A 16,123-nucleotide genomic window follows, 5' to 3' on the forward strand; every position below is an offset into this window, starting at 1 on the left:
GCACCTACTGCCTGGTACCAATCCCAGGTGCCCAGCAGTTATCACAGGTTACCAATCCCAGGTGCCAGCAGTTATCACAGGTCACCAATCCCAGGTGCCTGGCACTTACCGCCTGGTACAAATCCCAGTTGCCCAGCAGTTATCACCGGTTACTAATCCCAGGTGCCTAGCGGTTATCACAGGTTGCAAATCCCAGGTGCCTAGCAGTTGCCAAGAAGTAGTCGCTCAGGAGTGGCATTTTTTTTTTTACTGCTAATGGGAACTAAGCCTAATTTGTTAAGCCACATTGATCACAGTATTACTACTACTACTACTACAAGGTATTACACTAAAAAACATGGAACTCTAGGGAGTTGGATTACCAGCACAGCACTGGACTGTGAAGTGATTGGTGACTCACCAGAATACCTGGACCGTACAAGTATCACGGCCCGTCCCCCCGATTATTGGTTGTCAACCAGCCAGGATAACATCAGCATGGAACTGGTCCTGGGATGAGAAGGCCACACACCCTGTTTGCTCTGCTCCTGCTGTATTCTCTTTTAATCCTACATATCTGTAAAATCTATATATGTACAAAAGAACAGGTTTATATACATAGGGAGCTGGGACTTGAATTGTTGTCATTATGATTATCCACCCCCCGTATTCTTTTGTGTGACAAACTGTTGTGTGTAGATTGTATGTGTTAGTAAATAAAGGTCAAAGTCACACATGTACCATGCATACCAACTATCATGGCTGCTTGTGTGTATTAGGGCTTACATTGTGTGATGACGATTGTGGTTGGTATAGTGCTATTGTAAAGTAGATTAATTTCACTCCTCACTGTTGAGATGATTTTGTATTTCCATTAAACCTATTCAGACTCATTATAGGAAAATATTATAAGAACTGTTCTCTAACTGTAACTCCACCACCACAAATCGGAGCCATACCTGCCTTGGTGAGAGACAGCTGGGAAAGTGACGTCTGAATGTGATTGGTGGCTGTGGGATAACACAAAACAGATCTTGCCAGACAAATGACCAAAGAGAAGGAAGATTCTCTGTTTATAGGCTGATATCTCCCATCAACTTCCCTAGTCCAGTGTTGCCTCTTAGTTATTTAAGTTCTGCAGGAAATAATGGGTTGGTGTAATAAACATTCTGAGATCTTATGACTGATTATATCATCTCTTCTAGGATCAGTGACAACAGCTTGTCAGATATTACAAGAAGAGAACTAATAAAGCTGAAAGAGCTGTGGCCAGGACTGATGGTTGTCCTATAATGACCCCCAGAGGATGAGGATCTGCTAAAGCTGTAAATGTTGTCAGGACATTGCTGTGAATGAGATTTAGAAAACAGCAAACCTAGGGGAGTGACCTGTACGATGTCCAGAAAAGACATACATCACAGGGGCCCCCACCTCAGACAGCTGCCATTGCTTCTAATTATCAGCTTCTACTGATCTGCTCACCTGCATCTGGCTATGGGCAAGAAGCCAACTCGTGATCGTGGTGCCTTGCACAAGATGCTGGCACGAGAGATCAGGACGTTGCCATTAAGGTGAAATGCGTTGGGTAAAGGAGACCCATGTATTCTGTTATTTCCTCTATATAGCAGGGGTCGGCTACTAGGGGACTACTAGGCCATTTCGGGAGGTTAGGAAGGCACACTAGGCCAGAAGAAACAAGGTGTCCAAGGAAAGGTTTATTATTTAAATATACAGTACAATCAATGGGAAACATGATTTTGCATGTTGTTAGACACAGATACAATATCAGGTTCCAGTGATGAGGAGTTCAGCAACATGTGATTAAGGTGATTGTCAGTGAGCTGGGAGCGCAGCTTGTTCTTCATCTTGAACAACAGCTGCTCACACGAATAAGTGTTATTAATAATATTATTATTATTATTATTATTATTAAACAGTATTTATATAGCGCCATCATATTATGCAGCGCTGTACAAAGTCCATAGTCATGTCACTAACGGTCCCTCAAGGGAGCTCACAATCTAATGTCCCTACTATAGTCATATGTCATTAATGTAGTCTAAGATCTATTTTTAGGGGGAAGCCAATTAACCTTACTGCATGTTTTTAGGATGTGGGAGGAAACCCATGCAGACACGGGGAGGACCTGCAAACTCCATGCAGATAGTGTCCTGGCTTGGATTCGAACCTAGGACCCAGCGCTGCAAAGGCCGGAATGCTAACCTCTGAGCCACCGTGCTGCCCGGCGGTTGGCACGGGCTAACAACATTGGAAAATAAGTATGTGGCAGCTTGATGGTAGAAGTCAACGAAAGTCCCTGTACGTGTTCGCGTGCTTGTCATCGAAATGCCCCTTGAGATTCAACCGCTTGAAAGTGCTGTTGGTGTCTTTGCACACGAAACACAGGGCTTTTTTCCCACGTTGGACGAAGAATAATTCGTGAGTCCATTCGGGGTTAAAGACACGTCGTTCAAGGTCAACCTTCCGGAGACTGGTAGCTGCTTGTTGCGTCTGCTCTTTAGGCATAGTAATTGGGGTTACTGTGCGGGAACTCGATGATATCCTGGGACAATTCATATAGGCCAGATCCAACAATAAATAACTAGGGGGATGTTAGGCCGGACTGGAATACTGAGTAGGCCATATCCATCCTAAAGGACGGATTTTGCCTACCTCTGATATAAAGGAATACATTGTTTACCCTAACATCCCAGAAAAAAAACCTCAAAGGAGTTGTGAGGAAGGGATGAAATTAAAAAAAAATTGTTGTGGTATGCACGGTTGATTTAACCACCCGATCGTTAAACCCAGCCTTGGTTCGGGTTTAAAACACTTAAACCTGAACTTTTGTCGGGTGGTTAAATGCATTAACTTACCTGGTCCCCGCTGTGATCATCTGTTATGTTTCAGCGTCGATCTCTAAAATAAAATATTTACCTTCTCCCCGAAGCTCCTCCAGACACGTCCTCTCTCTTGCTTCTTCTCCCGGCGAGTGCAGTGACGATCTCCGGGGTTTCCCAGTAACGTCAGTGCGGGCGGGAGGCGGGGTGGGAAATTCAAATCGCTTTGCATTGAACTCAATACAAAAAAGCTGTATTGAGTCCAATACAAAGAAATCCTTATATAATATATATATAATTGTATTATATATTTATATTATATAAGCTACTGTACAGGTACATTACATTATACACTATTTTTTTTTTTTAAAGATTTTTATGTTTTATAAAAAAAAAGTCATTAAATTTATAAAATTTTGGACATATTTCGGTGAGATATGCGGTAATTCGGTGAATTATAAGTAATTATTGAGTAATTCCGTGAATTATAGCCTACAATCTAAAATAAATTTCCATGCAAAAAATTTAACACTTTTTGCATGGAAGTACAGAAGTTTGGAAAAAATTAGAATACCCGGCGTTTGCGTACGCGTCCCTCCATGCATGCGCCCGTTGATGGGGGTCATAGCGGGAAATTCAAATATTTTGTATTGGATTCAATACAAAGTCCTGTATCCAATCCAATACAAAATAACACAAAATATATTTATGTGATTTTGTCTATAGGTATGTGACGGACACTAGGGAGGGGTTTTAGAAAAATATATTATTATACATATTTATTAGTATATATTATACATTATATTAGTATACCGAACTATTGCATTTTCAGTATTTTTGATTTATTTATGTATTCTTGTTTAAGCTGATTTTTGTGTCTTTTATTTAATTTTATTAAAAGTAATTTTTTTTTTTTTACATGATTGTGTGTTTCAAACATTTTTTATATTTATGATATCTACTAGAACCCTGTTTGGACATATTTCTGTAAGTTACAGGTCTACAATTTAAAAAGAAAAAATTAATGAAAAACAGTGTACCGCTTTTGGTACAGAAATCTAGACATCAGTGTAACGCCCAGGTGGTTAAACCCCTGGTAAATATTCACTGTTTTGATATTATATTTTGCCAAAAAAAAACCTTTTTCTCTTTTACCAATTTCTTTGTCTATCCTAATTGAATATTTAGTGGTTGGCAACCCCAATATATTTGCATGACAAAAATAAGAAAGATTATTCATAAACCCTACCCTCCTCTTTTCCAAGGCATTGGATAGGTTAGAAGTTTAAGGAAGGTTTTTACATTTTTGGAGCTGATTTTATTTTTATACAATCCCACCCAAGATGCCTCTCAGGCATCTACCTGCACTTCCCTTTCCTCTCGGAAAAGGATAAAGAAATATCTGTGGAGTATGCAGTATGCAGTTTCTTGATATATGGAGTGTGTATTCCTGTATCTAGGTACTACAGATATAGCTGCATTGACCTTTTTTTTGGATGCACCACTTGGATTTACTAAGGATAAAAAAAAATGTTATAGGTAATTTAACTATTTCAGACCATGCTTTTTGACCATAGTATTAGGTCATATGGACATAGTATTAGGACCATATGCAGAGATCATGAAATTGGAGGCGGAATAAATCTTTTTTAAAAGAAGCTATCGTAAAACATGATCTAATAAAGAAACTACAGAACTATTTCCAAATAAACACAACCCCAGGAAGCAATTCTTTGTGCGGGAAGCACATGAGGCGGTGATAAAAAAAAGAGTATTAATTAAGCATTAATCTAGATCAAAAAAGGCACAGAACGGAAGAGATCCCTAAGTTAGTGCTGCAAATTCAGAAGTTGGAATTGTAACATAAAAAAGCTGATTTATCATGCGAATGCGCGTAAGCTCACTGTGCTAATATATATGCTCTGCTGGACAGGGTGCATTACCGAGAGCCGGCGATGAGTGCTAGTGCACTCGCCTGCCTGCCCACAGCCTTGATAAGTAAGCAGTGGGGGTCCAGAGTTCACCAGTTAAGGTGATTAATTTTCAGCTGCCGGATTGAGGTGGTTCTGTTAAGCTCTGTCAATGATGATGTTATAGCAATCAGTTAGGACACACCTGGTCCTTGGTCTGTGTGCACCTACAGTCCATTGCAGGTCAATTTAAATCTTAAGTGCGTGATTTTTTTTTTTTTTGGTAAGTGCTACATTTTTATGTTTGTTACATTATACTAATTCAGACATTTGCTTCATTTATAGTTAGATTGGCTGCAATTGTTGTTTTATTATGTATTAAAATTCCTCCTATTGTGTGTTAATTCCCCCAACTACTAGATTTTAGGCTCTATTTTTATTATTACTCTTTTACTGGACTGTTTTGTGGGGGGATTAATCAAGTAAATTTGCTTCTATGGTATGCATTGATGTGACTTTTTGTAATCTTCATTATTGTTAGCTTCACCTGTTGCTGCAATGTTTTTTTTGTCTAGCTTCTAATTACTGTTTCTGTTGTTTAAAAAATTCTTCAGTGATTTGACATTCTATCTACACATTTAAATGTATTATGTACATATTCCTTTTATGAATAAACTGGCATGGTTTTTATTTTATTTCCATTTTTTATAGTCTGACATTTGCTGAATAAGCTGTGTTTTCCTCTAACATACTTCACTCATGTTGATTTAGTGCCACTGTTCTACAGAACTCCTCTGTTCATTTGTAGTTGTGTTATAGGTTTGTTCTCATTGTGCTGTGCTGCCTGAAATTAGCCCTATTGTATACAAGCACACTTCCACTTGCTGTCCAAACAAGTTGTCAATTAGTTGTCTAGCTCAGTTGCATACTCATTCTAACACACCTGATGGTGATGAAAGGAGGTCCAGGTTGCCAAGCACAACATCAAACCACATTGATTGACAAGCTCACAAGCAGGGTCAAGCACTCCTAGAAATGAACAGATGTTCTTTTGTTGATCAACTTAATTTTCCACATGAATACTAGATTGTATGCATTATTTAGGTGTTTACATAATTCAAAATGTACTAGTATATACAACTTCCAGGGACAAATACTTTGTGCCAAACATATTTTCTTGCTTTTACAGCCTTTCAGGGGGTTTATGCAGGTTTGATCGCCATTTTAGACCTTGACCCACTATATATTTGCTTACTCACATCAGCTTGGTAGTGGAAGCGCAAGGTGGATTCCTCCTTTAACCAGAGGATATATCATCCATGAAACATCCATGAATGTTGCTTTATACCAACCCCATGGCATCTGAAATCATAAGAAGAAATAGGCAATCTTCAATTTGAAGCATGTTAAGCAATATGCCAAAAAACCGTCTTTGCCAATTTCTTCCTATAATTTTTCTTTTTTTTATGTACACACATATAAATGCATACATGCATACATATATGCATGTATGTACATACACGAGTGCACATGAAGCTAAACAAACAATATACACCTAAATAGAAACTTACCCAAATGAGAATCCCTCTGCAAAAGTGGCCAGCTCGTTTTCAGCTGATAGAACACAGTTCATGCGCACATAGCGGGCCCTGAGGTTTGGCGCACAACAATGCTCGTTAAACAACTGAGTTTTAGTGAGACAATTGTGCTGTTTTTAACCTTTCAACAATTCATAGAAAGGAAATGCTTTAAAACAAATCACAGTTTACTTATTAAATTGTAGGTCTGTTGGATCACCCAAAGTTAAAAGATTATGGTAGATTGAAAAGGAAATCACATAAAACAAAGAAAAGAAAAAAACAAATACTAAAAAATTTTTTTAAACAACTTTATTCAAAATAAATGCGTTTTCTAAAAGTTCACATTAGAATAAACAGACTACACAGACACCACTAAATTCACATGACAAAAAAAAAAAAACACAAAACACGTAAACCCACCTTTCCATAAAAAGCCAAAATAGTTCAAAAATTGCCCAAGAAATATTGCATTCAAAAAAAATTTACAAAACCAATTTGGACCTATTAAGGGTGGAAAAATGGATTGGAAAATATTTATGCAGAGCAAACATTTAAGGATGGTAATAAAGACATACTATTCCAATGAAACAATATGGCTACAAACACAATAACATAGCATTAATATTGACTACCTATTTGCAAAATAGACATTGAAACATTCAAGGTTTAAAAAACAAAAAGAAGCTATTGTGCTAAATGGTAAGCAAAGTATGAAATGTAGCAATACAGACAAACAAGAGCTCCCTTCCTTTACAATAAGAAAAAAAAAGGCAAAGGCAATTTAGACAACACCCTTTTATATGCACATCTTTATGTGCACAGCTGCTACAAATTCGCCTGCAACTGGGACGTGCTCAGTCCGTGAAATTATGCTGTTTGTTTGTTTTTTTCAGTTGGACATTCCATAATCTTTACTGATATGATCCTTTGTATTTGTACACCAGTGAACAGATATCTAATAAAAAATAAATTTAAAAAAGTTGAGGCTTTAATGTTAAAGTAATTTAATTTTATTTGAGATCAGACTACATGTGGGAACATATATTAAAACACTATTGCTAGATAATTCTGCCTAAAATTGTCAGAAGTACATCTTTTTATAAATGTGTGTACTTTCCAAGTTTGTACTATTTGTATTATTTTATTAAGCCCAATAAAAGATTTTGTTAGACCTGGGCACACAGTGATTAGTCAGTACACATAACCTTTTTGGGGACTTACCAGACAAGCCTGAGTTTGGTGACAGTTTGGATGTCTGAGACCCCGCTGAACACAGTCTCTGGTACACCAAACTCTGTTACCTCCCACTACCGTGTCCCGTCCATTGTATTTTTAGATTACCAAATTTGACTACCCCAATTTTATTGTGGCATGGTAATTCTTGGCTGATTCTCCCCCTCTCATCTCCTCCCAACTGACTATATTCGAATCTGTTGACAATATTACAGGGAGGGGACAAGGCTCTCCCAGGCTACTTAGATATTTATCCATGTAGGGGAGGATAAAATGGCCCAGCCTGAATACTCAGGACTGCAGACCCATTTTTGTTGTTATATTGCACTGTTATATATTTTATATATTTTGCTTTTATACTTTGTATTGTCAATTTTCCAATGTCTTTGCTGTATTGTCCCCCCCCCCAATGGATATTTCTTCCCCCCTCCCCTTCTTTTTTACCCTTCCTCCCTCCCCGATTGTTGTAAAACCTTTAAAAATGTAAAGATTTTTATAACAATAAGGTGGCCGCTATGTTCTTTATTCCTCTTTTTTGATTCAAACGTACCTGGCTGGGCAATTACCTCAGTAATTCCTAAAGTATCACATCAAGGGATTGATCACTCCTCTGCACTTACTATAAATATATATACACACCGTATTTTCCGGCGTATAAGGCGACTGGTCGTATAAGATGACCCCCCACTCTAACCAATCAGTTGAGGGTCGTGTTATACGCCCAGTATTGTACTGTTCCTTCTGCCTGTCAGATCTCGCTATTGTGCGAGATCTGAGAGGCAGAAGGAACAGTACAGTACTAGTAATTAGAGAAGGGATACAGGAGGAGCCTACACTGCTCCACACTCCTCCAAGGAATGAATGGGCACGTTCCTTTTTAATGAATAGGCGTGTTCTAGTGGAGAGCCAATCCAGGCTCACGTCCTCCTGTGCAGGCTCGCGTTCTCCTGTGCAGCTTGCACAGAAGGACTCGTGGGGTCGCCGGACGTGAAGCAAGCTGCAGGTAAGTACCGGTACCTGGCGTATAAGACGACCCCCGACTTTGGCACAGATTTTTCGGGGTTAAAAAGTCATTATATATATATATATATATATATATATATATATATATATATATAAATATATATATATATCTATAGAAGCAACGAAGATTGTGGATGAATGATCTAGTCCGCTGGCAAAAGCGAGGTCTTGCCTGCCCAAATTCGAGGGATTTAACACCAGGTGGATCCTCGGGTCAGGCATCGTAAGCGTTTAGGTACTACCTGGAAGATGTGTGTCATTTCAAAGAATGATTTTTTAGGGAAAGATTGACTTTTAATGCAAGCTGGCACAATACAAATATTCATTAATGATGTATGTTTAAAACTAGAATATTTTTTATTTCAATTAAATTTAATTTTTTCTAGTTACCATAACATACATGCACCAAATAAAAGTAATGACAAATCAAGAATCTCTGCATCGGATACTTATTGGATCATCTTCAGGGCCCTACATCTCCCGTTCATGAGAAATTGGGGTCCACAGAAAGTAAGTGGCCAGCTATGTGTGACAGGATAACACGTTATGAGAGGTATAGTTTTTCTTATCTTGTGATGGCGCTGCAGAAATAAAATTTTAAGGGGCGTTATCCACAAGAGTTCTCCACGTATCGTACATTTTATTAAACCTACAGCTTGCATTTCAGGAGAAACTGGGATTTAACAAACATAAGTGGACATTAATATGTGACGGCATCATGATATGGTAGAGTGATACAATTTTAGTGTGGGGGTAGCCACAAAAGCCCCACACTTATCCTACATTTCCTTTTCTCTACTGTTAAAGGGAAATTGGGGTTCACAGAAGGCAGGTGGTCAGCTATGTGTGAGAGGGTAACACGGTATGATAGGTAAAGTTTTTTGTATCCTTTGATGGCGTCTAAGGGATGAAATTTAGGGGGAGTTAGCCACAAGAGTCCTGCATTCGCAGTTACATTTCCTACAGTTACGTTTTCTTACAGAGTAATTGGGATTCATAGAGAGTAAGGGGATAGCTATGTGTGACAGGGTGGCATGGCATGATAGGTATAGTTTTCGTATCTTGTAGATGAAATTTAGGGGGAGTTAGCCACAAGAGTCCTGCATTCGCAGTTACATTTCCTACAGTTACATTTTCTTACAGAGTAATTGGGATTCATAGAGAACAAGGGGATAGCTATGTGTGACAGGGTGAGCATGATATAATGGGTATAAGATTTTGGTGGGAGGGGGACATAAGGAGTTTCCTACTGGTTACCACATTTCTAGTTGCCAAATCCCTCTGTTCAAGAGAAATTGGAGTTCACAAAATCTAAGTGTCCAGTTATATGTAACAGGGAGCTCGCCAGCCACTGAGTGCCTCCCACCGCAGCATCTGCAGATTTGACTCCAGGCAGCAGTGAGCAGTACTGAGCATCTCCCCCGAGCCAGGATTTCATGTCGAGGGGTAACTGCATTGCAACATTACTGCCAACCTGAATGCAGCCTTGAAATTTTGTGACTTTTAAGGGGCACCACAGTCCACAGACAATTGGCGATACCCTAGTGTTCATAGCCATCAGAAAGGCCCCCAGGGGGTACCCAACATGCAAACTCAATTTGGGGACCCTGATCTTGAAATAGCCCACTTAATGTGAAAATATACCCGATTTTTGTTAGGTTTTTTTGCTTGTGGCCCTGTATCTGGCAACTTTTTATGTTTGTATGTAGGGGGCTGAAATTTGATTTAGTTGCAGATCTTGGGGTCCCCTGTGTACCCTGAAAATTTCACATTTCTATGACTATCAGTGAAGGAGATATATGGATTTATACATAGGGATAATGGCAGCTGCTTGAACACAGACACAGATGCTGTTGCTGGGATTATCTCACAGTACAAGGTGGGGGGGGAGCAGCTCCCTCTGCTGGCAGCGTAATCTCATAGAACAATATAGGAAATGTGAGTGCTACAACCCCCCCACAAGACGTCGAGCAGAGAAAGTGTTATTTCACAAATATAATTTGTGACAGTTTATGCAAATATTGATGGGTTGAATTTGAAGTGTACAAAGAGAGATAACACAAAGACTTGAAAGACAATACTATTTAATAATAAAGACAGACAAAACAATGCAATAATGCAATAACAATTAATAAGCTGTAACAAAAGATACTTAGCTGCGGAAGAAAACTCAATTCACCCAATGATTCTGCTGGAAATCAATAACTTGGCAGATGATCAAAGAAACATGTTGCATCCAGCAAGCTCTGGTCAAGACTCCTTCATTAGGTATGGCACTGTGTTTTTAACTACTCAGGAAGGAACTAAGACGATGGCCAGTGTTTGACCAGTACTGAACAATGAGCATCCTTTAACCAGCATTTTCGCTTATAAGGATACCAAAGGATATGCTGCATTCCATTAAGATGACTTCATATATGGTATCCATATACCAGTATTTACTGGTAAAGCATTATTGTTGGTGAGAGATAACTGATAATAAATAAATTGTGCTAACCCAACAGAAGGAAGGAGTATAGGGCAGGATCCGACAGCTCTGTGGGCTGGATGTGGCCCACGGGCAGTAGATTGGGCACCCCTGCTCTACACAAACAATCTCACAATTCAGATTGTTCCTTTAGTTCATTGGGTCCAGTAAAATACTATCTAGATGGTAAAGAACTCCAGAGAGAATACATAAAATTCATTTGAATATCCCAGATAATTATTGGAGATGTGGTACCGGATAAGGGACTATGATACATATTTTTAGACGTGTCTTCTCCTGAAGCAGTTTTGGGTTAAAGTTTAAGATATAATACAGCAATTATTGGAGTGTCAGGATGTTCCAGATATGTCTAGATATCATGTGTACATGTCCCACAGACAATAAAGTATTTACAAGTTCCTAAGTAATAAAAGAGCTTTAAAAAAATCCATCATTTCCTAAAACAATTGAAGGTAAAAGCACAAAACTCAGGTATTATAAATGTTTACTAGCAGTGGATTTCACTTCCCTTTCACAGATTTCCTCTTCTTTTAAAGCAGATTGAGGGTTTCCGTTCTCTCTGAAACATACTACAACACATTGGCAGTGTTCTCCCCAGAATATTTTTTTAGCCCGTATTCTCTCAAAAAAAAAGCTGCCTGAGAAATGTATCCACCTGAGGGGTGTGTACAAGTAGACGTGTGCAATCCCAAAACTGTCTCCTAAACTGTTAGTAATAACAACTTGAAATTTTCAGAATACAAAGAGTACAGTCACAGCTATTAGCACCCCAAATTATTGCATGGTACACACCCCTAGGTATTGCACCCCCCCACTTGCAAAGCCCCCTCAGCTGATAGAACACCAGATGGGGGAAACTGTAGAAAGGTGGTCAAAAATTGGGCAAAGCAACACTCAACAAATGCCCCTGTACTGTGACCCGACTTTATAGTCTTCCATGTTTTGTTAGGAGTGTAATCACTTGTACTAGTGTAAGAAGAGTAGAGTAGGCTTAACTCACATTAGCAGTTAAAACTGTGGTGTTCACCAATCCCAAGTGACTAGTTGCAACTGCTAGGCACATAGGGCTGGTAACGGTAGGTAACTTCTGGGCTTTTCAGGCCTAGCAGTTTTTCAAGTAGCAGTGGTTTCTGCCATGAGGAAGCGTATAACACAACCCTACTGCCTGTGTGAATTCGGCCTAACTTTAGATGTACCCTCTAGGCCAGGGGTCGGCAAACTGGTCTTTAGACCAGATACGGCCTAGCCAGTAGTTCGTTCCGGCCTAATGCCACCTGGCCAATCCGGCCTAATGCCGGCCGGCAACCCGTCCCTCTGGATTGGCCAAGGGGTGTTAGGAACTACCGGAGCATGGAGCTGCCTCCTAGCTGTGGATCCCCTATTTACTGTGGCTGTTGTTGATACTTCCATCGCCACAGTAAATAGGGAAGGCTCCCTGAAGGGAAATCCCTCTCCTCTGCAATGCATACGGAGAAGAGGGATTTAACTTCAGGGGGTGTTCCCTGGTGGTGGGCAGAGCCATTAGGGCGAGACTCAAGAGTCTGGCCTAATGAACTCCCGCCCACTCCATAAATGGCCTAGTGGCCAATAAAGTTTGCCTACCCCCTGCTCTAGGCCTATATCTAGTTAAAACTGAATTTTGAAAAAAAAATGTACTTAACTTTACTGATAACAAGGCCTTAATCTGTCCACAGACATATCTTCCGCCATGGAGGATGATGATAATGACCAAGTGATGTCAGCCATGCCAAATTGCTTTTCTTAAACTACTCAACCACTCACTTCTAAAATCTCTACAACATAAGAGCTAATCATTCTGTAGTCCAAAATATGAAGTGTGCACACGACAACTTTGAACTTTTGAAATAATCAACCAGATATTATTTATTTTTAAGGCACACTTAGCAGATAGAACAAAATGCTTCCAATAGGATATTAGGCAGACCAAAAGCCAGCTCAGTCCACAGAACAGAAATGCATTGTTACTTTAATAAAGAGTGTAGATGCAGTTCTACTAAGCAACAGTGGGCAGGTCTGTCCTACACTAGTAAGGAAAGACAAAGACCCCAGAAAATGGGCCACCATGCATTGGATATAAATAATTAAAAATAAACAATAATACATAACAAAAAAATAATAAAAATGCAATAATAAAGATTAGAGAAGATAGACAGTTATGGTAGAAACTGGGTGATCCAGCAAACCTGGAATGGATTTCATAAAATCATTCGCTTTTTTTTTGCAAATATTTTCAATCCTGGAGTAGATTCATTCCAGGTTTGCTAGATCAGCCATGATTGTCCATCTTCTCTAGTCTTGGAGAGCTTTAATAAAGGCCCATTGTGTGTAACTGGATTCTCTGCTGTGCCATGACTCTGGGTAAGAAATAAACACATACAAGTAGTCACATCCATCAACAGAGTAAAAGTACCTCATAATTCCCAGTAAGTACAGATAAACCAGATAGTATCACTGGTTAATATTTCTCACTGGAAGCTGCAAGAACTTTGCTGTAGACTCATAAAAAGGTCAGATAGCCTATTTTACATTTTATTAGGATACACAAGGAATTAGACCAATTTATGTAAATATCATTGATGAATGCTAACATTTTATTAACCTCATTTCTGTGCATAATATGTTATTATATTTGCACAGGGGGTGACTATAATACACAGTCTCATTTCCTCCTTTTTGGCACTACAAGTTTGCTGGCACCTTCACATTGGAACACAATGGGTTGTTGCATTCATGCAACCCAATAGGGCCACCCTGCCCCACCTACCTATTCCTTTTTTTGTCCTCACACAGACTATCCGGAGGTGTCTTAGGTCATTTTCACCACCTGGTTTCAAATTTGGAGCACTCTTCCATTCCCAAGAGGTCAAAATCCAGGATCCAGAGCCTGACAACTTTATGTGGGAGCTAGACTCTCAGAATTTCGGTATACTTTTTAAAGACATTTTCTTTCTAAAGTGGGGGGGGATAAACAATCCAGAGAGGAGAGAATGTTCATGCTGCTCATATATCAGTAAATTGCGCTTGATGCAACATGTTAATCTATTTCTCCACAAGGATAAAGGGACAGGGGTATATTTAATTGTATTTATTTTATTGTTTTGTTCAGAAGTCTTTAGGCATGTTCAGGCCAGTACTTGATTATTGTTATTATTATTTTTATTATTAACCACCCAGGCGGTTAGCCCGGTTAGCCCTGTACAATCGTTTACCCCAAACCAAGGTCGGTATAAACATGCGAGATATTGCAATCCGATTGTCATACAACATTGTATGACAATCGGATTACAACTGAAAAAAAAAATACTTACCTTGTCCCTGCAGCTCCTTCTGTCTTCAGTCTTCACCCGGCGTGTGCAGTGACGATATCCGGGGTTTCCTGGTGACGTCGCTGCATGCGTCAGTGCGGGCGGAAGGCGGGGTGGGAAATTAAAATAACAAAAAGGCTGTATTGCGTCCAATACAAAGAAATATTGATATAATATATATATAATTGTATTATATATATAAATTATATAAAATACTATACAGGTACATTACATTATACACTATTTTAAAGATTTTTTTATGTTTAATAAAAAAAAAATTTTATTATCAAATTTATAAAATTTTGGACATATTTCGGTGAGTTATGCGGTAATCTGGTGAATTATAAGTAATTATTGAGTAATTCGGTGAATTATAGCCTACAATCTAAAATAAATTTCTATGCAAAAAATTTAACACTTTTTGCATGGAAGTTCGGAAAGAATTAGAACACCCGGCATTCGCGCACACGTCCCTCGGCGATTCCTGATGATGTCCGTGTGTGTGCCCGTCGATGGGGGTCGTAGCGGGAAATTCAAATATTTTGTATTGGTTTCAATACAAAGTTCTGTATCCAAAATCCCTTCCTCTCTGCAGTTTGCTCCATGTTATGTGACACGTCTCTTCAGGTTTGTAATACACACAGAGATTGCAGAGTGTACCTCACATCCCCACAGCAGACATTTTCCTCCCCTCAGCCTCTAAGAGACCGGAACACAGAGCCGACATTTGTGTACAGCCTGAGGAACCGCAGGGAACTGTGAGGAGAGTGAGTGACAGGACCGCTCAGCCAATCATAATATGAGGGGAACTGGGAAGCGGGAACATCTGAGGTGATGGCTGTAATGTGTAAGGTGACTGACAGGGTCACCCCAGCCAATGGCAAGGCAACATGTGAAAGGCGGGAATACCTAAACCGATAGCCGTAATCTGTGGTGATTGACAGGGTCTCCTCAACCAACTGGAAAGCAGGGACATCTGAGGCGATGGCTGTGATCTGTGAGGTGAGTGACAGGATCTCTTTAGCCAATGAGAAGGCAGCAGCTGGGAGGCGGGAACATCTGAGGTGATAGTCTGTGAGGTGAGTGACAGGGCCTTCTCAGCCAAGCACAAAGCAGCCTGAGGTCCCCTTCTCTAAAAAACCTTGCAAATCTGACCCACCAAAAATAATTCAAAATTCTATATAATAGGGGTAGGTTTTTCCAAACTGCCACCTTAGGGTTCCTGTATGATTAGGTTAAAAACTTGGTCCTACTGTTCTCCATTCTACATGGGATCTAGCTTCAGGTGGACAGACTCCTTTACCCTGCCCCCCTTCTCACATTAACACCTGCTCGACATGTGTGCACAGCTTTCTGGTTGTTTTCAATTGTGGTAATACACACACACACAATTAAAAAAAATAATTTTAATTTTAAATTAAAACGAGACAGTTTACTCCAAAATAATTGTCTGCCTTGGAAGATCTCTTCTTACTTTGTGTTCTGTAATGACTCGCAATATTTTATTTTTTGCCCCCACTTTTAGTCCTAGGGGCAGTGAACAGACAGAAGGTATGGATCATGCTAGTGATGACGCAGAGATAAATAAGTTCCCGGCCAGATGTGATTTCTATACAACTTATGCTGTTCCTAAAAACACCCTGTGTGCTGTAGACTGGATATGATCAAAGCAAATAACTTAGGCAGTTTGGAATACCCATAGTGGCCCTTGGCCCTATTTTGTTTATAGCTGACCCCCAGGCTT

The 16,123-nt window shown here is 39.5% G+C and overlaps 1 long non-coding RNA gene across 1 annotated transcript in view; it reads left to right on the forward strand.

Moving 5' to 3' along the window:
* The window catches only part of LOC140341874 (uncharacterized), an 11,138-nt gene extending 5,714 nt beyond the window's left edge, over positions 1–5,424 (forward strand). Inside the window, exon 2 of the long non-coding RNA XR_011922956.1 lies at positions 1,185–5,424. This is a non-coding gene — a long non-coding RNA (uncharacterized lncRNA). The remainder of the gene's footprint in view (positions 1–1,184) is intronic.
* The last annotated feature ends 10,699 nt before the right edge of the window (positions 5,425–16,123 follow it).

Source organism: Pyxicephalus adspersus, chromosome 12 (assembly GCF_032062135.1).
Source record: "Pyxicephalus adspersus chromosome 12, UCB_Pads_2.0, whole genome shotgun sequence".
Lineage (NCBI taxonomy): Eukaryota > Metazoa > Chordata > Amphibia > Anura > Pyxicephalidae > Pyxicephalus > Pyxicephalus adspersus.